The 15,805-nt window shown below is 45.4% G+C and overlaps 1 protein-coding gene across 1 annotated transcript in view; it reads left to right on the top strand.

The window, feature by feature from the left end:
• The window catches only part of zeb2b (zinc finger E-box binding homeobox 2b), a 381,554-nt gene that overhangs the window by 139,151 nt on the left and 226,598 nt on the right, over positions 1-15,805 (top strand). The window contains exon 10 of the mRNA XM_034677852.1: positions 14,746-14,833. The gene's annotated coding sequence lies outside the window, so the exon portion shown is untranslated. The remainder of the gene's footprint in view (positions 1-14,745; positions 14,834-15,805) is intronic.

The raw sequence follows: 15,805 nt of genomic DNA, 5'->3' as shown, positions 1-15,805 counted from the left end.
AGACTGCCCAAAGCCGTCCTGTGGCCGCTGCCCCCCCTGTGAGGATCCTCATGTTGAGCACCGCTTTGTTAACGGCGAGCGAGCGCAGGCAGAGCGATGCGTTTGAAGTAAGTTTGAAAAGTGAAAAAGTCGACAAAGCGCACATCAATAGAGCGAGTTCAGCAAAGTGAAGAAAATACAAACAGAATGAATGTGTAGTTCACAGCAGGTGGTTTGCTGTTTCTTGTCTTTTTCCTACAGGCATAAGAAACTGTATGCTTAAGTGTGTGTGTATGTGTGTGTGTAAGAATGTGTGTGTGTGTGAGTGTGTTCTTCTCTGTGTGTTAGCAAACGCATCGACACGCATCCTTGCATGTGAGCCTTTTTTCTGTGTGTATATCTTTCATCCTCTCAGGCGCTGCGGAGAGGTGTGTGTGTTTTAGTCAGCGTGTGTGTGTGTGTGTGTGTGTGTTTGTGCAGTATGGATTGGGTCAGTGCAACCAGGCATGTTTTCAAACAAGAGCTCGCAGTCAGATCAGGGTTCCTGCTCAGGTCTGTGGAGTGTGGAAGAAAACAGTGAAAGTATTGGTTTTGTCCAGGTCTGGACGGGTCGTGGTGTTACACTGAACCGGGTCAGGGGTCAGACCGAGTGAAGGGCAGCACGATATGAAAGAGATGCCAGAAAGGTCGGGGTCAGAGGAGCTGCGGTCCCAAGAAGTTATTCTTAATTTTGGCGTGAGATGAGAGGGTTTGTTTCTTTTTGAGTGGATGACCCGACTGCATCCAGGTTCTTCAGGTTTGCTCACAAAGCTGCCAAAAATCACAGGTATAGGACGAGATATCGACCCTCAGGGTTTCTGTTATCTCTGTACAAACCAGCCGTGTATCAGAAACAGGAAGTATAGTACAACCGGCATCAAAAGGATCCTTAAAGCAGGACTCAATCCGCCTCTTTAAATAAAACACAGCTGCAGAACTGTGTGGACACATGATTGTACAAGTCATGCAATCTAATGACCATAATTAGAGGTGCAACATTTATAATTCACATATTAAGGGTTTATAGTTCTTGATTGGTGCTTCTACTGACTTTAAATGTAGTATCTGTTCAGCATCTGTTTTGAGGAACCCTTAAGCATCAGTTTTACTGTCTGTGTTCCTTCTGAAGACAGAAGGTAGAGTGGAGTGTCTCTTTTGACATTGGTCCATGTTAAGGTACCTAAAGTGTCAGTTTATGGTTGCTTGTCTTTGCTAAGTGTTATTGGATCTGTCTTAAGTTACCCTCTGGTGTTTCTTTAAGGGTTTGTTTTAGCACTCAAGGTTAGATATGTTCTTAGGTACCCTTCAGCATCTATTACTTTTTGTAAATGTGGTCTGATCCTGATATATGTCTCCAGGTGCCCTATAGGATTACTTATTTTAATATGTGTAGGTGTGGTCTGTGTCAAGGTACATTTCAGCATCTGCTTTCTTCTTTTATTACATGATTAGGTTCATGGTGAGGTACCATCTGTTTCACATAATAAGGGCTGTCTTAAGGTACCCTTTGGGGTCTGTTTATCGTGTAAGATTTTGATATTTTTAAAGAAAGCTTAAGTCTGTTTTAAGGTGCCCTCTTGTGTTTGTTTAAAGGTCTGTTTTCCTACCTCTTTATGACAAGGTTAAGTCTGTTTTAAGGCATCTTTTTAGTGTTTGTTTTAGTGTTTGTTCCCACCTCTTTTCCCATAATTTTTATTTTAACACAAGATTAAGTCTGTTTTAAGGTACAATCCAGAATTTGTTCAGTTGCCTGTTTTATTGTATGTTCCAGTCTTTATTCTAGAGACTGCTTTTCTTTATTTTTGAACATTAGTGGGTCAGTTATAAGGTCTGTTAATTCCCATCATTGAAGCTGAAATAAATTAGGTTTATCAGATGTTATAATGATCCATATTTTAAAGAAGAGGAGTCTCTGCAGCACATTTCCTCTAACAGCGTCTCTCTCACTGTATTAATATTCCTAATGAGGTGGCCATGTTGGAAGTCTTTCACTCCTTCCACCTTCTGCTCTCACAACAAGCTCCAAGATCTTTCTGTGTCTGCTCTGACAGAACAGCGCCCCCCTCCTGCTTCGAGCTGTAAAACAGTCCAGCAGGTTTCCCTCCAACTCTGAACAGGTGGCTCGTGATAAAAAACGAGTGTTGAGACTGTTGGAAAGGCTGGCAGTTAAACATAATGCTCGTGGTTTTATTAGAACGTACCAGAATGTTATGGTTAATGACTTATTAATATTAAAATAATCCTAGTTAGAGTGGAATCTCATTTCAGGTAGGAGCAGAGTGGATCTGGCCCCAGTGCAGCAGCTTAAACACTTCAAAGTGCTCCCATAGACTTCTATAGAGCAGTGTGTTTGAGAGCAGAGGGGGACTTTAGCACACCAGATGGACTCTGTCACGCTCCGGCTCGAGGCCTATCTGCCGGCCTCAGAATTTCATTAGTAGCTTGGCCCCGGTCGCAAGTTTGAAGAGCATAAGAGGTTCGATCAAAGGATTAGCAGCACATCTGAAGCAACAAATGGTCCACTTTTTTTCTCCTCTTCTGCTTCATTTTTTTTCCTGTCTTTTTTGCACCCTCCCACCTCCACAAAGTGCTCAGACCTGGCCAAAATAGAGGAGGGGGGGTGAGAGTGTGTGGCAGCACGGAGAGACACCAGGGTCTCCTTTTATGCGTTTCACAAAAATGTCCTAACACAATGACTCAAATGATTTAAAAAACGTGTTACAGTCCGTGTGGAGCAGGAGGATCTCTGGTGTGAGTTTTAGATTGAAATGTTTTTTATTTTGTGCCGTGCAGACGTGTCAGAGAAACCAACATTACCTTCTACTTCTAGTTCTTTCTGTCCAATGCTTTAGCTATCAAAACTATCATTTGTAGCACAATGCACGATGATTCAATCACTTTCACATGAGCAAACATCTCTCTTACGCTCTGAATGTGACATATTCTGAATGCAATGAAGGCTCAAATATGGCAGCAGAAAACAGAGCACATTACACTTCGATACAGACTTATCACTCGCCTTGTAGTCGTGCCTTTGTCTCATGAAGACATGACGCATCTCAGGATATTATTGAGGTTTGAGGAGCTTTCTTAAAATTGATTGCATCTCCGTTTCGGGTATTTTGCAGCACCTGGTCCTCAAGGCAGCCAAGTTTGAAACACAGGAGCGAGCACGGCTGACTGTGAATAGGAATGTGTCACATATCCAGTCCTGTTGAAGTGATTCCTGTTTTGCTTCTGACTCCTGCAGAGATTAGTTTGTCTCCTGGACTTGAAGGTTTGCTGCTTCACACTCAGCTGAGAACTGATCCACGTGGCCTTAAGAAGTTAACGGTGGAAGCTCAGCGTACTTCAGTGCTAACCATGCAGGTGTGATGGGTTCAAATAAGTGTGCAGAGGTTAGAATCACCCGTTATACTCAGGTTAAACAACCTGAGCAGACTTCTCTGGGTTTGCTGAGCTGCTTGAACGCTCTGTTAGGTAACAACGTGTCCAGTATTTTTTATTTTCCCCCCTAACATCCCTCCTCCTTCTCTATTTGATCAATGAACTCAATTACAGCCGTGTCCTGAGGTTCCTCTCACCACGGCACTCTCTCTTCCTCCTCTTCTTTTCTCTCTCCAATGATGCATCACACGCACCACACCTGACACCTCCAACACCCCCTTCCACAAAATCTCTTCAATAAATAAGAGGGGCATAGTTGGAGCACCCTCACTCTCGCCCCGTCTCACAGCTCCAGCGCCCAGCCTCCGTCTGATTCCTCTCCGCAAGGGTAGCCTCTAATAGATTCCCCCAGCTCCCATGTATTATTAATGCTTACTGCTCTCCAAGGTGGCAGTGACAAATAGGGAGCAAAATTCACTGACTAGCACTGAATGTACTTTTTAGTCATGCTTGAGCTTCCCCCAGTCCATACTGCTGCCAGTTGGAAGATTTCTCTCTCCTCCTCGCCTCCTCTCGCTCTTCATCTTCCTTCTTTTTCTTCCTCTCGTCTTTTTCACCTGGCGGGGAAAAGAGAGCGGAGAAGTTGGCCGCCAAGTTGAACATCTTTCTTTGGAGGTGCTCACGGGAGGCTCAAGGAGAAATATGTCTGAGTTTGTTTTCTCTGTAGTGAAGGCTTTATTTGTTATTGTGCACGACATGCATTTGATATCGAGGTAAATAGAGCTCTTTAAGACTTCTGACAACTTTTGCACAATAAATTTGAAGCCATCTTTGCAAAACAAATCCAAGAAGATAGAAACAGTGACACATATCTGCATTTGAGCTCCTTTCAGCTGCTTGTTTTGATTATGCATCACACTTCCTCACTGTTTTGGTCCAACTGGCTTATAAATCATGTTCTCCTACTGCATCAGGCAGCTGTTTCTACACCGTCGCTCCTTTTCTAGCATTGAACGACGGACAGAGAGTCCATATTCGATGTTACTCTCTGTCAACGACTTGGACATACTCGATGCTGATAGTTTGTTTTTGCAGCCTGTCTTCAAACAGCCCAAATAAATCTAGTTATTATATTTTTATCTCAATATTTTAATGATGAAATTCCAAACAGGTGTCATGCAGGACCATCACAGACTCTGGTCTAGGTTTATCTTTCATTTAAAGTCTGCAAAGTCTCTTGTGGTGGATCTGAGCCAGTCTCTGATGCTTGCATTTGCAGCCATATAATGAATGAATTGCATTCATGCTAGATTGCGTCACTATGCATCATAAAAACTTGTCCTATGACAGTTTTATAGGATGCATTTTCCAGCTGTTGTAGGTACACATGCAACAGACTCCTTCCACTGCACTCAGCAGTTCCCAGCCGCCCTGCAGGGACAGCATGTACAGAGGTTAACCCAGATTTGAGTGTCTCTCCGGGCCGTCACCTCTCCCTGATCCCCTACCTGGATGTGACAGAAATCGCAGCAGCAAAAAACAAACCCTGTGTTTGCCCTCTGAAAAACAGCTCAGCTCACAACAGATCACCCGCTCCGGACCTGTCAGGGGTTTTTCACAGATGAGACAGACTCACCTGGAAGTGGCCGCGGGAGTCTGGGTATGTGTGTGTGTTGGAGGAATAAAAGCTCAGGGAGTAACAGAGCATATGTCGCACGGTCAACACCTTTATCTGAAGGGCCTCCCGGTGCTGCGACAGGGTTTTCTCATTTATTTGTTTTCGGCGTCGGGGGGGACGGAGCTCGCTGCTCTGAACCTGTTGAGCCAGAAACCAACATTGGAGCTTTTTCTCACTCCAAATATTGGATCTTACTCCTACAAATGATCTGTCTCTGTATGGATTCTCTGTTGTACACCTACAGAAACTATCTGAGTCTGTCAGCATCAAGAACAAGAGTTGTAACTGGCCTTAAGAGCGACTATAAACATTTACCTATCATCCATTCAGACCTCAAAGTAAAGCAGCTCCAGGTTTCATAATATTCCTCCTGAACTTGTCCGATTGTCAGTTTGACTTGAACTAATTGGTTTTCATGAGGGGAAACATTCCCCTGAAATATTCTATTTGATCTGACGAGCAGCAGACCTTTGTTCACAGCATAATGTGTGTGAAAAAGGAGCTGTGTGTGTTTAATATGAACCTGTTAATATCTGTTTGATGAAGATTTAACACGAGCGCTCCTCCCTCGACTCTGTCAGGGCATCGTTCACAGGTTGGCACTTCGGCTCAGCTGAAATGAGTAATTACAGCGGCGGGTCAAACCTTTTCTCAACGCTTTGGAGGATGAGGGTGGAGAGTTTGGTGCTCTCGTGTCTCAGAGACCCCCCCTCCTCTTCCTCCTCCTCCTCCTTCACCCCCCTCTGCCTCTGTCTTCATTCGCCGAACGCCGTGACGCGAGAACCCGCTCTACAGCTGTTCCCCTGTTGATCAATTAAAAACATGCTTTGGTGAAATAATTAGCTGACATTTGCTCCTACTTAACAGATGTTTCTGTGGATTCTGCCTGTAAAAAAGTACAGAGGTGGAGGAGAGAGTGTGTGTTAGTGTGTGTGTAGTGTTGGAGTATGGGGGAGGAGGAGGGCACACACCCTCTGCAGCTTCTTCTTCTGCTTGCATTTCAAAGTTGTGTACATCTTTTAATGCAATTACGAGAGGTGGGCCCTTCGCCGGGATGATTTGAATGCTAATTTGAGCGTTGATCATCATAGTTAACCATCATTTACATAATTACCCTGTAATTAGCATCACATTATGGCAATATTATTGGCATTAAGCAATTAATTGAACCCAAATATGGATTGTTGCGCCGCATTGTTTGTGTGTTTGTGTTCGTCTCGGCTTCCAGAGTCATATTTTTGTTTTCAGATCAAATCCAATGCTCCTGTGCTTCGATTTCCCAAACTAGTATTTTCACTTGGCTACTTTTGGCTGCCTTTGAAGGCTCCTGGAGTTGGATTATTGATTTGGATCCCACTTAGAAAACAAACAGAAACACTATATGTGTGTTTCCAATCACCCTCTTCGCACGGCGTCCCTCTCGGTCCCGTCTTCGGCCTCCTCTCGTTTACATTCGTCATAATTAATCAGATAAATGCGCTCACGGCCTCTCATGTGTTGTATGAAGTCTTCAGCAGTAAGAGAGGAGGAGGAGGAGCAAGGGGGAGGAAGGTGCAGCCTCCCTAATGGCGGACGGCTTGTCAGGATTAGGGCAACGGGGGCTGTAAAAATCTACGCCTGATGAGGTGACTAGCTCTCCCGCTCGGCTTCAGCGCCTTACAGATTTGCCCACCTCTCCGGAACGTCCTCCCCTCACACCACCGTGCTCCGGTGCAGCTCCCGCTCTCCTCTTAGTCCACTTTTAAGAGCATGCTTCAGTGCCATCCCTCCCCAATCCTCCTCCACCCCCCAACTTTATGTTTCAGGCTAAATTGGCTGATTTCATTACCATTCAGGTGAAGATTGTAGCGGCTTCTTCTTTTGGATTTCCTCTGAAAGCCGGGCTTTTAAAAACACAGAGAGGAAAGAAAAGGCAGCAGTGGGATGTCAGCTCAGGGTGAAGCAGGTGCAAAAGGTTTAACCGTTGCCAGCCGAGACGCCAGGCCAACTCTGGCAGCTAATCCCCGAGGTATTTAATGAACTTTTTCTCTTAAAGCGCCTCTGCTAATACTCAGAGGCCGTGCTCTTACACGTAGCCCGAGCACTGGAAGCCACAAAGAGCATGATAACAGCTTTTTTTTCTACCTGTAATGGAGGTTTGGAGGGATGATTTAAATTTGCGGCTGTCTTTAAGCTTTTTTTTGTGAGGAAAAACACTCGAATGTGAAGAGTGCTTTATTATTTTTATTATTGAGGGGTGGATTGTGGAACCGTTTTGGGAAATCCAGCAGATATGTTCTTGTGCTGCCCGCAGTGCTGCAGATATCTGAGCTCATCCAGTAACCTTTTTTGTGCTCTTATTTTCCTGATTTTCATCTTTTGCCTCGTCTCATTTATTAGCACGCCTTTCCTCGCACACACACCGACGAAACGCATACGCCAAAAGGAAAGATCTCGCGAGCAAGGTTGGCTGTCAGAACAATTGGGAGCGCCGGAAAATAAAGCTTTCCTCGTTGGCGAATTACCTTTCTGCCTGTAATTCCAGAGGTTTTACTGAAACATTAAGTGAACAGGCAGGAGGGGAGGAGGAGGAGGAAGACAAAAAGATGCTGGAATAACCAGAGGCGATTTCTTTTTGCTCCAGACGAGAGAAACAAAATGAACTCCCAAGTTCAGGTTGAGGCTCTGCTTAGCCTCGAGGTTCGAGCAAGGAAATGTGTGCATGTGTGTGTGCATGTGTGTGTGAGGAGATTCAGCCTGATTCCCCCTCTCCTCTTCTCTCACCTCACACACACACATCTACCCATCCTGCATTAAAGGAAGTGACAGGACAATTTGCATTACTGCCCTCGACTTGAGCCTCGCATTCACACACAGACAGACACACATCCAAACACTGACTCACACAAACGCACAAACACATGCACACACATTAAAATTAGCACAAAATCAGATCCTCATTTCTTTATTTTACCTTCCACGTGTTCTCCGTCTGACACCATGAATATGCAGCTGAGACATTCAGGGAAACAGAGGCGGGAGAGGAGCGGGGGAGTCGGTGTTTATGCCTGTTTGTAGTCATGTGTCACATCAGGTTTGGATCTTCCCGGTAAAGCCTCGGGGTCAGGTGTTAGGTTCAACACTTGTGCAGAAATCAGGATGACCTGTACCGCCTCGGGGCTGCAACACCAAACACAACAAACTGACAGAGGCAGGGCGCTAACTCTGCCAGCGTGGAGGCATGGGCAGAGCGGGGCATTAATTAGATCTGGGTTAGGTGTTTGTGTCCGCCTGTTCTGGGTTCAGTTTCTTTAGTTTAGGGAGAAAACAAATTGATGGCCTCGTCAGGGAAACGTCCGCCATTGTCTGAACTAAAGCCTGAATAAGAGCTGAGAGCTAACGCTGCTGACGAGTGACTTATAGGTGGACTTCAGACGGCCTCTCTGCTTTTCAAAGAATCTCTTTCCTTCAGTTTTTCTTTTCATCGTTGCAGAAAGTCGAACATGAAGGAAGCATCCAACATTTTACTCCTTCTGTTTTGCAAATTTGAAATCGTTAAAGGACTAGAGATTTGTCCTAGGCAGGCACTGACAAATTGGACCTTTTAAAAATTATATACAAGATGTTTGACCAAAAGTATTGTATTGCCATCTGTGCAAATATGTTTTTTCCAAAGCTAAGTGCACAAAGAAGAGTTAGCAATACATACAGGCACAAAACAGACATTTTGTGCAGCTAATTCAGAGCTTGACAAATGCACAAAGGTCAATCAGCCATCCTCAAATTATAAAAACAATAGTGATGCTTTGTGCATTAATCCAGCATGAGCACACTCTGCAAAATCTGCATGCACAATCTTTCTTTTAAAGGCAGAATCCTCCACAATAGGAAGGATATGCATGCTCCTAATGTTGAGAAGCTAGCTGCATCCTTGCATGATGATGTCTGAAGTGCAGAAAGCAACATTCCTCTAAAGGAACATGTCAAAGCTGAGAAAGTAAAAAGATAGATGGATGGATGTTCTTTATTTATCCCAAGATGAGGAATCAAGCAACAAACAACATCAAACTAATACAGGTTTCTGTCAAAGACTCGGAGCTGAATCAAAATGTAACATGTGAGAAAGCGGCGTGAAAGCGTGTCAGGCTCTGAAATATGGAGACAGAGAGCCGAGCCCGTCTGACGGAGCCACAGAAATGAAGAAACTGCCAGAAGAGAATGGCGTCAGCGCCTCTCTGGCTGTCCACCCGTGGCAGATCAATAGACTCGCCAAGCGTCCAACACACTGCCTCTCTGACGGAGGCGTGCTGGAGCGCAGGGCCGGGAATAAGTCGAGGGGTTGAGGGCGCGGCGCTCCATCATGGCGTGTCACGGCGATGAAATGAGTTGTCTCCAGCCACCAGATCGATGGCTGACATAAGAGGGTCTCGCCGCTGAGTTTGGCGGATGGAGGGAGAGAGGAGGGAGAGAGGAGGGAGTGGAGGGAGAGAAAGGAAGCGGGGCGTCCTGAAGTTATTACCTCCACCTCGCTGTCAGAAATCACGGCATGATGCATTACATGTGTTCCCTGTTGTGTAGTGTGTGTAAGGGGAGCACAAACAGAGGGGAACGGGATGAAAAATGCAGTTTCCGCTCCATTCGTCTCCCACATACCGCTGTGTTCCCACGGACGGGCGGAGCGTCCCCGCACACTTGTGTTTGTAAATAGGCATCAGTCATGGCAGCAGCCAAAGTGAGAGATTTACATCCTGCATGAGGAGCTTTCAGACGTCACTTTCATTCAGAGTGAGGATGATGAAGCTGCAGCTAAATGAGCTTCACTTCTCAGATCATGGGAGAGAGACGCACACCTTAAAGTGTGATGCATCACGGCTGTAACACCTCACTGTACGTCAGGATTTAACGTCTGAGGGGAGAGTTTTTGTTTATGGATTAAAATGGAAGAATGTTTAAAGATTTTTAATCAAACAGGAAACTGCATAATCATAGAGTTCAGAGATTGTCCACAGGAGGCGTCACAATCCTAAGAAAGTCCCTGACAGTAGCTTTTTTTTAACTTCCAGGTAGATGGAGCCATTCTTTACAAAATCAGATGTGCAATTTGTCTTTCCCTGCACCGCTCAATCATGTCTTAATCATGTTTACATGTTTTGCATGGACTGTAAATTGTAGTTGTAACTCCAGGGCAGCAGGGGGCGTGTGTGATCGGCTGCAGGACATTGTTATTGCAGCATAAAACCAAGAATAGCACAAAAAAGATGGACAAAACATGCATAACCTTATAGTTTTAAAGATGTCAAAGATGAGAGTATCACAGATCTATGTTTTGTGTATTTTTCTATGTGTTAATAGTTTGTATTCTGCTCTCAGTTATAGTTTATGAGCTTCCTTAAAAACCTTTAAATTGGGCTGCACAGATTAAAGGATGTAAAATATATCAGCAATGACTGATTATGCGCTGCAGGCCTCTTCCTTTAACACTCAAAGGGTTAATTCTCATCAGAGGAGACTCATTCCACATTTGAAGTAATTTTGCCACACACACACACACGCACACACACACACACACACGCTCTTACACACTCGAATGGTCAAAAACAAAGCGAGGGCAGAATTACTCTGTAGTCCTAAAGACATGTGAATAACCCTCCACTGGTTCCCTCCCCCTCCGTGCGTGTGATGATGAACACCATTTAAATAGCGTCAGGCCACGCCCCCTGAATCATTTGATGACGATTGGTCGTGACACGCTAATTTTTCAAGGGTAATTTCCAAAATGCGCCTCACACGTAACGTCTGGACTTATTAATACAAACGGCGGGGCTCGGTCTCTCCACGCTCCCTCCCCTCCTCCCCCCCTCCTCCCCCCTTTGGCATGCAACGTTGTTCGTCTGCTCCTGGCAATAATAAATCACGCCGTGACAAGTGCCGCACTCTTAACCTTGATGGACTGAGAATCAACGACCCCCTTCAAATAAAGCCTGATTACGCGATTGGCATCGATCATTGCTCTTGTCTGCTTCAATAAGGAGGCGCTTATTTCGCCGCTTTGACCCCGACGTCCTGACCACCGACTAAATAAATACAATAAAGGAGCAGGACTTGAGTTTAAAGAACCTCTAATTCTTCTAATGATGAAGAAAGAGGAAAACACTCTACGTCTGCATCAGTTCAGACTTCTTTTCCACGTCTTCTACCTCACCGAAGTTCTTCAAATGAAGGTTAAACTTCATGAACTCTGCAGATGATGGCTGCAGCAGATTCAACGTAGACTCATCAGACGACAGGTGATCAGAGTTTTGTAAACACAGGTCACCTCAGGATAGATGGTGAGGACTTGTTTCAGGAAGTGAACGTGTCAGGATAAAAATATAAGCCTGCTGTCTGAGAGGAGAGACGTCTCTGTCATGTGAAAGAACAAAAACAGTTTGTTTTCCTCCCTTCACCTCACTTCCACCCTCCCGCCGAGCGAGGCCAGGGGACCCAGGGGTGCTACCTCAGGTCCGGCGCGCCAACCTGTCTGTCAGTGTTACTCACAGGGGCCTGAATGCGTGCTGACAGGTGCCAATCTGCGGCGCCTGGCGATAACGGTGTCACCCCGCCGGCGCTCGCAGGCAAACCTCAGCAGCCGCCTTAACAGATGCAAAACATTCAAAGTAGTCGGGTCGTTGAGGAACAACAATGGTGCGAGCGGATCCTGAAATGTGTCTCCTACATTCTGTGCGCTTGATTTATGGGTCCTGAGATGAAGTGATGGCCTGTTTAATGCTTGGATGGGTTTTTTTATGTGTTTGTGTGACATTTACCTTTGCTGTCACATGGTTTATGCATGAAGCTTCTGATGCTTACGGACACGAAACAGTCAGGAGGCTGTGTGTGTGTGTGTGTGTGTGAGAGAGAGAGTGTGTGTGCAGTGGGGTTTTAAATATCTCTTAAAGATCAAAACATGTGGAGATGCAAACGTTTCATCCCTTTGGTCATGTCCTGGTTTTTAGACGATGTTTTAACAGCAGTTGTATCTCTTCTACGTCAAAGCGAACTCTGATTAATCTCATTAAGACTTAAACTTCTTTAAAAATGTCATAATCAGTCAAAGAGACAGAAACAGAAGAAACAGAAACCTGTGTCCCGGAGGAGAGTGCTGGCATCTCTGCTCACATAACCCTCTTCCTGTTTACACGCCGCTGTGTGTGTATTTATATGTCGGGGGTTGTAACAGGTGTTTGGAGCAGGGGCACACACACCAACACATACATGCATGGGCATGAATCATGCATACACACACACACATGATGCACAGCTAGTGACAAGTGCAGGTAAGAGGCTAACAGAGAGACTGTTTCTGATGCAAACTCCAGATATCAGGAGGATCTTGATGCTGATGGGCTGCTGTTTTCTTGCTCCCTTAAAAAAATGACTTGTGCATGTTTGGATAGAAGAGATAGAAGTGTCTTTAGAGCGTCCCTAAATATGGCAGCTAGAATGAAGGATGGTTAGACCTCAACTCAAAGAGTTTGCATCATTCTTTTCTTTCAATCTTACTCGTGCAAACTCTTAAACCTCATCCCTTGGACCCTGACCACGCCAAGAAACTTCAGAATCTGCTTTCCTTCTTCCCTACTGTATCTGTTGGACTAGTTCTGAGTATTTCTTGAACACACACCCTCAGAAACCTGAAGTCCAGCCCTGTCTTCTTCTTCTCTTCTTCTTTCCCTGCCCTCCCTCTCAGCACATTTCCCCTCACAAGCCTCTCTGCTCCTCCCACACACTGGAGATCAATTTGTCTTGCCGACAGGAATCCATATTTTTCTCATCGCAGGTACTGCTTCTTCCAGGACCCCTCAGCCCCTTCCTGCATCCCGCCCCCAGTCCACCTCTCTGCATCCGTCCATCCACCTCCCCTCGACCTCTCATCCCCCCCCCGTCCGAGTGGAGCTGAATCAGCTCTCAGCCCCCTCAGCAAACACAGAGCTGAAAACAAGGCACACACACACTCTGTTGCTTTACATAGATGCATGTCAGAAGACACACAAGCTTCCCACAAACACCCGAACAAACTGTCCTCTTGTTCTTCTTCAAATTACACAACTGAGCGGTGAGCGCGGCGGTCCCTGCGGCGGTTTTCCAAAGGTGTTCCATCACTCTGCGGCGAAATCTGAAGGGAGAAAAAAACACTCAAAAGTGGGAAGAAGAAGAAGAAGAAAAAAAGCAGCAGCTTCATATCAACAGGGGAGTGGAAGAGGGAGGGAGGCATTTACAACACGTTTTTCTCTCACCGTTGTCTACCTTGGTCCGGGGGAAAGACCGGCGGGCTCCCTTGTGGCCGCCGCCTCGATCAATACTACACAAGAGTTGAATTAGACCTCAAGTGGAGTGCACGTCTACCTTGGCGGAGGCAGGGGCCGACCTGAAATCCCTTGAACATTTACTTTCTTTCCACCGAGTTAACCAATAACTGGATGAAATGAGAGGGAAAAGAGCAGCTGTCTTTCCTGTTTCTTATCTCTGCTTTTTTTTCTCCCTCCCTCTGTCTTCTTCTTCTCCTCGTCCTCGCTTCTCGCCGTCGCTCTTGGCGCTCAAACTCTCAGTATCTGTTTTGCCTTAAAAGAGTCACTTGAGCAGAAATGAAATGCACAATTAGCAGATATCCAGAAGAAATGGGACACACACACACACACACACACACACACAGGCTCACACACACATGCACATGTGCTAGGAATGCATGCATGTGTAAGCATTAGACACACATTTCTTCACATATCCTTAATTTAATCATGTACTCTCATTGACATTGACTCATGCTTCAGCAGCTCCCAGGGACACATGTTTCTTCAAAGACAGAAAAAAAGACGTCTCTGCTTTTACACCAGATTTTTAAAATATCTCTAATAATTAAATTTGTGTTTCTGTGTCTTCAGCTGTCAATCAAACCCAGCAGACAGCAGGAGGAGCATGATATCTGAGCATATCAATTAGCATGCTGTTGTAATGTAACCTCCATATCATTCCTGCATGCTATCCTGCAGCGGATTATTATTATTATTATAAATCACATTGCACAGTACCACACCATGTAGGAGCATATTTATTATATCATACTGCATGCTCATGTACTGTGCATTATTGTATAGTGCTGCAATTAGATGCATAGTGAGTGGCTGCATGAAATACACTGGGAAGAAGAAGAGAGTAGTTGTTGTGCACAAAATAATTTGTATTTATCGACATGTTTGAGGGTAGAAACTTGACAAATGGAGGATCATATCCATCGTGCATGTCCTTAAAGGCCACCGTAGCTTCACTGGCATGAGGGGGTAGGAAAGGAGCATTTCAGTCCAGAATCAGATCGCTTTTTTACACACTTTACGTCCCTTCCTGCAGGTTTTTGCAGAATTTTGCAGATGAAGCATGTTGGTTTGCCTTTAGGTGACTTTAACAAAGCAGTCAGTGTTTCTTAACATCATAATGCATGTGAAGTGATGCTGAGTAGCACCTGAACAATAACTATAAGCTGAATTGAAATTGATAATATCTACGTGTGAATCTGTGAATCCAAAATTGTGATGTTTTGCAGAATAAAAAATGAAGTTATCATAAAAGAACATCAGCTGTTATCAGATGCAGTAATCAATATGTAACTGCAGCTATAACACTCATCTTGTACTTTGTGTTGTTGGCAGGTCCTGAGCGGTGATCATCATCCTCATCATGATCCTCCATCCACCCCTCATGCACCTGCCTCCTCGTCCTCGTCCGCTGGTGAATCAGGTAGGAGCCTTTTTTTCTCTGCCAGATGCTTCCAACTGAATTTGGGTCAGAAACACACGCACACACACACACTTGCACACAGTCCCTCTCCTGGATCAATAGAAGGCACTCAGAGCAGCTGACGCCCTCATACACCTGATACTCCGCCCCAAACACCCTACAACCCCCCCAAACACACGCACACACACAACACACACTCCAACCTGGCGAGGGACCAATTACACCAACCGGAGGGAATTACCCAGAGTCCCCTCTTGTCTGGAGTGATATCTCCAAGGATTACAGGTACTTAGCTCCCATTATGTCTGCTCTATTACCTGCCCGCCGCCTCTTAACACACACACACCTCCTTTGTGTTCGCCTGTTTGCACAACAATCCCTCCCATCGGCCCGCTACCTTTCCGCTTCTCAATGGCCGCTTTGTGGGGTTGAAAAGGTGTGTGTGTGTGTTTGAGTAAGGCACACACCTCCTTTCACTCGTACACACTTCCCTCTCCAGGTACATGCTGTCTTACTTATTGCATTTTCACGCTGACACTTTGAGGAACACACAAATGTGCTCTCTGGATTTCTCACACACTTTCTTTTTTTTTTTCTCTGCATCTCACACACTCCTTCTTCTATTGCAGATGCACATTCTGTAATCCTGCACACACACACCAACACACACACACACACACACACACACACACACACACATATATGCAAACAGCTTTCCTTTGCACACACACTCATTTGTGCAAACACTCAGCACACCTGTATGCACACTCCTCATTCCCTCACACACTTGCACAAATTACCTCCTTGTTGCCAGACTTACACGCTCATTTTATCTCCATCAGACACACACTTTCTCCCAGCACACACACACACACACACACACACACAACACACACACACACTCCCAGACAAGAGGTAAGCTGATCTCTCTGACAGACACACGACTGGCAGCTTGGAGAGCCGAGGGCGCTG

This window comes from Notolabrus celidotus, chromosome 24 (assembly GCF_009762535.1).
Source record: "Notolabrus celidotus isolate fNotCel1 chromosome 24, fNotCel1.pri, whole genome shotgun sequence".
NCBI classification, from domain to species: Eukaryota; Metazoa; Chordata; class Actinopteri; order Labriformes; family Labridae; genus Notolabrus; species Notolabrus celidotus.
This window is presented reverse-complemented; position numbering and strand designations above follow the sequence as displayed.